This window comes from Rattus norvegicus, chromosome 7 (genome assembly GCF_021556685.1).
Source record: "Rattus norvegicus strain SHRSP/BbbUtx chromosome 7, alternate assembly SHRSP_T2T, whole genome shotgun sequence".
Lineage (NCBI taxonomy): Eukaryota > Metazoa > Chordata > Mammalia > Rodentia > Muridae > Rattus > Rattus norvegicus.
Window position 1 is genome coordinate 85,716,534 of NC_141540.1, and position 7,125 is coordinate 85,723,658.

At 36.7% G+C, this 7,125-nt stretch overlaps 1 pseudogene; it reads right to left on the reverse strand.

Annotated features, from left to right (window-relative positions):
* Positions 1-6,766: 6,766 nt before the first annotated feature.
* LOC120094031 (U2 spliceosomal RNA) lies at positions 6,767-6,910 on the reverse strand (annotated as a pseudogene).
* Positions 6,911-7,125: the final 215 nt, after the last annotated feature.

Below are 7,125 nucleotides of genomic sequence, written 5' to 3' on the forward strand. Positions count from 1 at the left end.
GTTGAACATTTCTTTAGGTGCTTCTTAGCCATTCAGTATTCCTCAGTTGAGAATGCTTTGTTTAGCTCTGTATCCCATTTTTAAATCGTATTATTTGGTTCTCTGGAGTCTAACCTCTTGAGTTCTTTGTATATTTTGGATATTAGCCCTCTATTAGATGTAGGATTAGTAAAGATATTTTCCCAATCTGTTGGTTGTTGTTTTGTCCTACTGACAGTGTCTTTTGCCTTACAGAAGTTTTGCAATTTTATAAGGTCCCATTTGTTGATTCTTGATCTTAGAGCACAAGTCATTGGTTTTCTGTTCAGGAAAATTTACCCTATGTCCATGTGTTCAAGGCTCTTCCTTACTTTCTCTTCTATTAGTTTCAATGTATCCGGTTTTATGTGGGTGTCCTTGATCCACGTGGACTTGAGCTTTGTACAAAGACATAAGAATGGATCAATTTGAATTCTTGTACATGCTGTCCTCCAGTTGAACCAACACCATTTGCTGAAAATGCTGTCTTTTTTTCCTCTGGATGGTTTTAACTACTTTGTAAAAGATGGAGTGACCATAGGTGTGTGGGTTCATTTCTGGGTCTCCAATCCATGTAATTTTTATCATGATTGTTCTGTAATACAGCTTGAGGTCAGGGATGGTGATTCTCTCAGAAGTTCTTTTATTGTTGAGAATAGTTTTAGCTATTCTGGATTTGTTGTTATTCCAAATGAATTTGCAAATTGCTCTTTCTAACTCTATGAAGAATTGAGTTGGAATTTTGATGAAGATTGCATTTGAATATGTAGATAGCTTTTGGCAAGATGGTCATTTTTACTATATTAATTCTGCCAATCTATCAGCATGAGAGATCTTTCCATCTTCTGAGATCTTCTTTAATTTCTTTCTTCAGAGACTTGAAATTCTTGTCATAAAAATCTTTCATTTGCTTTGTTTGAGTCACAGCAAGGTATTTTATGTTATTTGTGCCTATTGTGAAGGGTGTCACTTCCCTAATTTCTTTCTCAGCCTGTTTTCCTTTGAATAGAGGAAGGCTACTGATTTATTTGAGTTAATTTTATACACAGCCACTTTACTGAAGTTGTTTATCAGGCTTAGTAGTTCTCTGGTGGAACTTTTGGGGTAACTTGAATATACTACCATATCATCTGCAAATAGTGATATTTTTACTTCTTCCTTTCCAATTTGTATCCCTTTGACTGCCTTTCATTGTCTGATTGCTCGGGCTAGGACTTCGAGAGCTGTATTGAATAGACAGGGAGAGAGTGGGCAGCCTTGTCAAGTCCTTGACTTTAGTGTGATTGCTTCAAATTTCTCTCATTTGGTGTTGGTTATGGGTTTGCTGTATATTCCTTATACTATGTTAAGGTTTGGGCCCTGAATTTCTGATCTTTCCAAGACTTTTTATCATTATAGGGGTGTTGAATTTTGTCAAATGCTTTTTCAGCATCTAATGAGATGATCATGCGATTTTTTTCTTTGCGTTTGCTGATACAGTGGATTATGTTGACAGATTTCCATATATTGAGCCATCCCTGCATTCCTTGAATGAAACCTACTTGATCATGATGGATGCTCGTTATCCTGTGTGCTTCGATTTGGTTTGTGAGACTTTTATTGAGTATTTTTGCATTGATATTCATAAGTGAAAATCCAATTTCTTTTAGTCATGAACATTTCCACTAACCTACTCCCTGATTTTTATCTTATTCCCTGACCAAACCAAACAACTTTGCATTTTTTAAAAATATTTTTAATTTTTGCTAAGCATTTTGTTTCATTTCAAATGATATAGCACTTTCAGATTGCCCCTCCACAACCTTTCTGTCCTGTTCCCCATCTCACCTGTCCCTTTCTATCTATGAGGGTCTTTCTCCACCCATTCACCCACTCCCGCCTCACAGCTCTATCATCCCCCTATGCTGGGGCATTAAGCCTCTACAGGATCAATGGCCTCCCCACCCATTCATGTCAGATAAGGAAATCCTCTGCTACATATATATCTGGAGCCATGGATCCCTCCATATATATTTTCCAGTTGGTGGTTTAGTCCCTGGGAGCTCTGGGTGGTCCAGTTAGTTGATATTGTTGTTTGTATAGGTTTGTAATCCCTTTTCAGCTCCCTGAATCTTTCCTCTAGTTCTTATACTAGGATCAGTCTGATGGTTGGCTGTGAGCATCTGTGTCTGTATTGGTCAGGTGCTGTTAGAACTTCTCAGGGAACAGCCATACCAAGCTTCTTTCAGCAAGCACTCCTTGGCATCAGCAATAGTGTGGGGGTTTGGTGGTGCAGATGGGATGTGTCCCTAGGTGGGGAAGTCTCTGGATGATGTTTTCTTCAGTCTCTGTTCCATTTTTTTTTTGTTCCTATCTTTCCTTTGGACAGGAACGATTCTTGGTTAAACATTTTGACATGAGTGTGTGGCCCCATCCCTCAACTGGGGGCCATGTCAATCTACCAGAGGTGGTCTCTACAGTTTGTATCTCCCCATTTTGGGGGTATTTTTTCTGACGTCCTCCCTGCTGGGTCCTGGGAGTTTCTTGCTTCCCTGGAGTTTGGGAGTTTCTAGTGGTTACTCCCAGTTCCCCATCCTCCACTGCTACGTATTTTATTCAATTTCCTGACTCTCTGTACTTCTCTTCTGCCTTCGAATACCTGATCCTACCCTCTCCCTCCTCTCTTCCTGTCAGGTTTCTCCTGCCCTCTACCTCCTGTGATTATTTTGCTCTTCCTTCTATGTAGGATGACGCATCTACACATTAGTCTTCCTTCTTCTTAAACTCCATATGGTTTATGTCTTGTATCATGAGTATTTTGAGCTTTTGGGCAAATATCCACTTATATTAACCATTCTAGCTTTATTTTTATTTAATTAGCAAAAATAATTATACGGGATACATACTATTGTAAGTCATTGGGACTCTGTCTTCTGCTTTGTTTGATAATTTCCTTTATAGTGCCTAAACATATGTTTATATTTTAGGACATTTCTACTGTTTTAGGTTTACAGATTATCCCTCAATTGCTACTTAATCTTAGCTGCCTCTCCCTGTATTCCACTCCCACTTTATGTCTTTTCCTCCCTCTGACTTGATCTTCCCATTCCAGACCCCCATCTATTCATGATTACCTATTCTATTTTCACTTTCTACTCATGTTCTTAAGGGTTATCAAAAAGTGTAAGTAATGTGTAATATTGAGGCATCTCACTGGAGAACAATCTAATAGATATAGCACTTTTCTGACACTGAGTTTTCATTTGTTAGCCTATGGTATCTATAAGAGCTATTGTTGTCCAATTCTATTAAAACCTTGTTGAAACTCTCTTTGTACATGCATGTGTTTATAATTTAGGGTGCTTCTGAAGTACTAGTTTTTCCTATGACCTTTCAGTGTTAGCGTTAGATGTTCCTCCCTCTAATCTTCCATCCAGGCCTCTCATTCTTTTCCACATTTAACTCTTGCCGTTCAGTTATTCCTTTTCCCTCTGTATCCCTGCTCTTTCTTTCTTCCCTTGTGAGCTCCCTTACCAACCCCCTGACATCTATGGCTATTCCAAACAAAACAGACATACCTATAGATCCAAAGCCAGCATCTAAAAGTGACACCTATCTTTCTGGGTTTGTTTCTTTACTCAGAATGGCATTTCTAGCTCCATGAATTTACCTAAATAATTAATAATTTAATTTTCCTTAAAAGATGAATGATATTACATTATGTAAGTTCAACACATTTTATGATCCATTCATCTTCTAATAAATATTTAGACTGTTGTAATAATTACTTTTAAATGCTGTCCCTGTCCCGTGTTTCTGCCCTACCTTTAACCAATTAGTTTCCTAATGAAAGACATGCACAATTTCTATATTTATAATACGCCTTAAGCAGCACAAGAGCTGGGCAGCTGCCTACCCTCCATGCTGCTAGAATCTACTTTCCTATTAACAATCCTGAGTTATTACTTACTATGTTTCATCTGGGCTGCCCTTAGCTCCAATGCAGCCCTCAGGGCCACATGCTCTTGACTCTTAACCCATGTCCACTTTTATTCTTCCTTCTGCGCTCTCTTCTTCCTTGTGGTCCTTCTCTCCATGCAAGCCCCTGAAGCTTAAACCCCACCTATGTCTCTTCTGTCCAGGTATTGGATGTTGGCATCTTTATTCACTAATCAGAAATGACTTGGGAGTAGGGTAACAGGGGCTGTGTGCAGACTCCAGGTCTTGGGGGTCTGCCTTTAACATCACAATAGAAAGTAAAAGACAAAACTTGAATGTTAGGCTATTTTCATTTTCTTGTTGTGAATAGAATAGAATAGAATAGTCATAGGTCTGAAGGAAACCTACTATTATTCTGCAAATTAGACACATTACTAAAGTGACTCCTAATAACCTCATATCTATAAATTAGTATATCCCCCAAACATTATCATAAAGTTTTTTCTTTTCTTTTTTTTTTTACAGTAGATACCCATTAACGTGGAGTCCTACAGCTTGTCAAGGGACAGAGAACAAGTGACTGAGAAGCACTGAACCATAAATGGGACATCTATATAAGGTCCTCTACTCCTAAGGCTCAGGGATCATTGTAGAAGAGGGAAAAGAAAGAGTGGTTGCCTGTATCATCTCACAGTAGCTATCACAGAAGGAACAAGATCTATGTAAACTCAAGACAGACAAAATCACGATATGGAGGGGTAAAGCACGTACTATATGCTATTCCTAGCTGAAGGAATGACACTTTGGTACTTGATAACGTCTAGATGAGGGAGAGTTAGTTTTTCTTAAGGTTATGACCCATGACAGGTCTAACAAGCTCCAGGGGATGGCCACACACTCACGAATACACTAACTCAACAGTTTAAAAACTGATTGAAAGTTACAAAGTCAGGTGGGAATGAAATGTGGGAAGGGTGGATCTGTGAGGTGGAGGAGGGGGGCTGAATACAATCAAAGCACAATGTGTGAAATTCTCACTTTTACAGAGAACTGTTTACCTAATTCTTACAAGTAAAATGATTGAAAAATGCCCCCATCGAAGTGTCTGTTATTGGGATAGTTATGGGAAGACTGACAAATTCTAACTCTTCCCTTTAGAATTGAAAAGACTGGTACAGTAGATTTATTAAAAAATTACTTGGCACATAAATATTCATGGGCTGTAACAACTACCTTCTGAAGCTCATTACAGGAATTAGTAAATGTCTAAAACTGTTACTAGTATATTTGAAGAGGAGTTTTGAAATTTGTTTTATCCTGCACAAAGAATTTGTTTGATGTATATTTCATGAGCACTGGGTGGAAGGGAACATTTCATATTACAATTAAGAAAGCTTCTAATCAAACATTTATGTCAGCAAGAATTTTCTTTTGCAGAAGAAAGATAATATGATCAAAAAGCTTAAATAGTATAATCATGCCCTAAAGTCATGAATTTTATTTGGGAAAGACCGAGACCAGGCAGCAGCTCCAGCAATGGACAGTTGCTGAGAATTGCACTGAGTCAGGAGCTTGACACATGAATATGGCTTTTGATACTGACGTCATTGGAAAGTCCCTTAACCTATTCTTTTAACGGAGCCCTTTCTGCTAAATCTACTGAGTAACAAAGCATTTGAAAGTGTTAACTTTAAATTTCCGGTGTCATTTTTACATTTGAAGGAGGCAAAACAAAGTCTCTCTCAAGAATTGAATATTGTGAATAATTCCTGAAGGGGATATAAAGTGCTTTACAATGTATTTATTTCAGCTGGTGTTGATATAGTAACCATTTGTTTCTATTTCAGCTGAGTAAGGTAAGACCCTGTCCAAGTTGTTATGAGCAAATGTTCTCAAACACCCTGAAATGATTTTTAAGAAACCTGCATTAACTGGAAGCCTTCATCAGATTGCCCGCTTTCTCCAATCTCCTCTATTTCATGTGTGGATTTTGAAAAACTGTAATAAATCTGATATGTGAGTAATGATTTCTGGGCTGTTCTCTCTCTTCTACTTTTCTCTCTGAAGGGATCTTTGCTATCCAGTTGTCACTGTGAATTTTATATTATATTAATGATTTAAAAGGCATTTGCCTACAGCAGATTTCAGTGCTGATTATTGTGGGCAAGCCATGCTGGAATTATATTTTGAGTTGGGCAATTTTGTTCAAATGATCAGTATCCTTGAGATACTGTGCTCAGTTGAAGATTTGCTGTTTATCCAGGAGCAGAAAAATGGAAGAGATTTTACTGTTTTCAACACAAGCTTATAAAATACTCACAATATCCTATGCTGTGTAATATGTGTCAACAGTTCATCAATCTTGAGTTGTAGCTTTCATGGATCTAATGCTAGAAAAACTAACATTACTATGGTACTTAACATATTTTAAGTTTTTAGTAGTCTGCTGTTTATTGGAATAAAATCTGCTGATTATTGTAGCAAAAATTAAACATTCTAACATTTATTATGAAAATTGCTGTTGACCAATAAAAATTAGCTTCTAAACATGAATGCAATGTAATCTTGAGTCTTTATATGAGGCTTAAATTTACTTTCATTGATGTCATGTCAATTTCTGGAGCTTTTACAAAACCAAAATTTTCTTTTATATATATAATCTAGTAAAATAATGGCACTCAATGGATCGTCAGTACTGATTAATGAAACTTCTCCTAGATTTTCTCTTTTTTAAAGGAAATAATATTTTATTTTATTGTTCATAATTCATCTTAGTTTAACATTAGTTCCTACTGGAAAATTTAATTTTACATGACCTCGGTGCTATTACTGGCCATGATTTAATTTCTCTAAACAGAGAACCAAAGTTCTGTTAATGGAAGCCTTATATGAATAACAAAATTTATATAATCTAATTTGACCATTACATGATAAGATTTTACACTTGATCTTAGCCAAAAGGCCGAGAAGCGATACATGATAAGATTTTATGACAGAAATAAAATTTCTTCATACCTTGCTCTAAAATATTTAAAAATATTTAGGTCCTTTACTTACCCAGAAGTGATAAAATACTCTGAAACTGGGTATGTCTTCAGAGCCTTAGAGCATTTTATAGAACACATATGTGTATCATTTTAACCATTAAAGTGTTCTATATATGATTTTCCTAGTACATTAATGAATAAA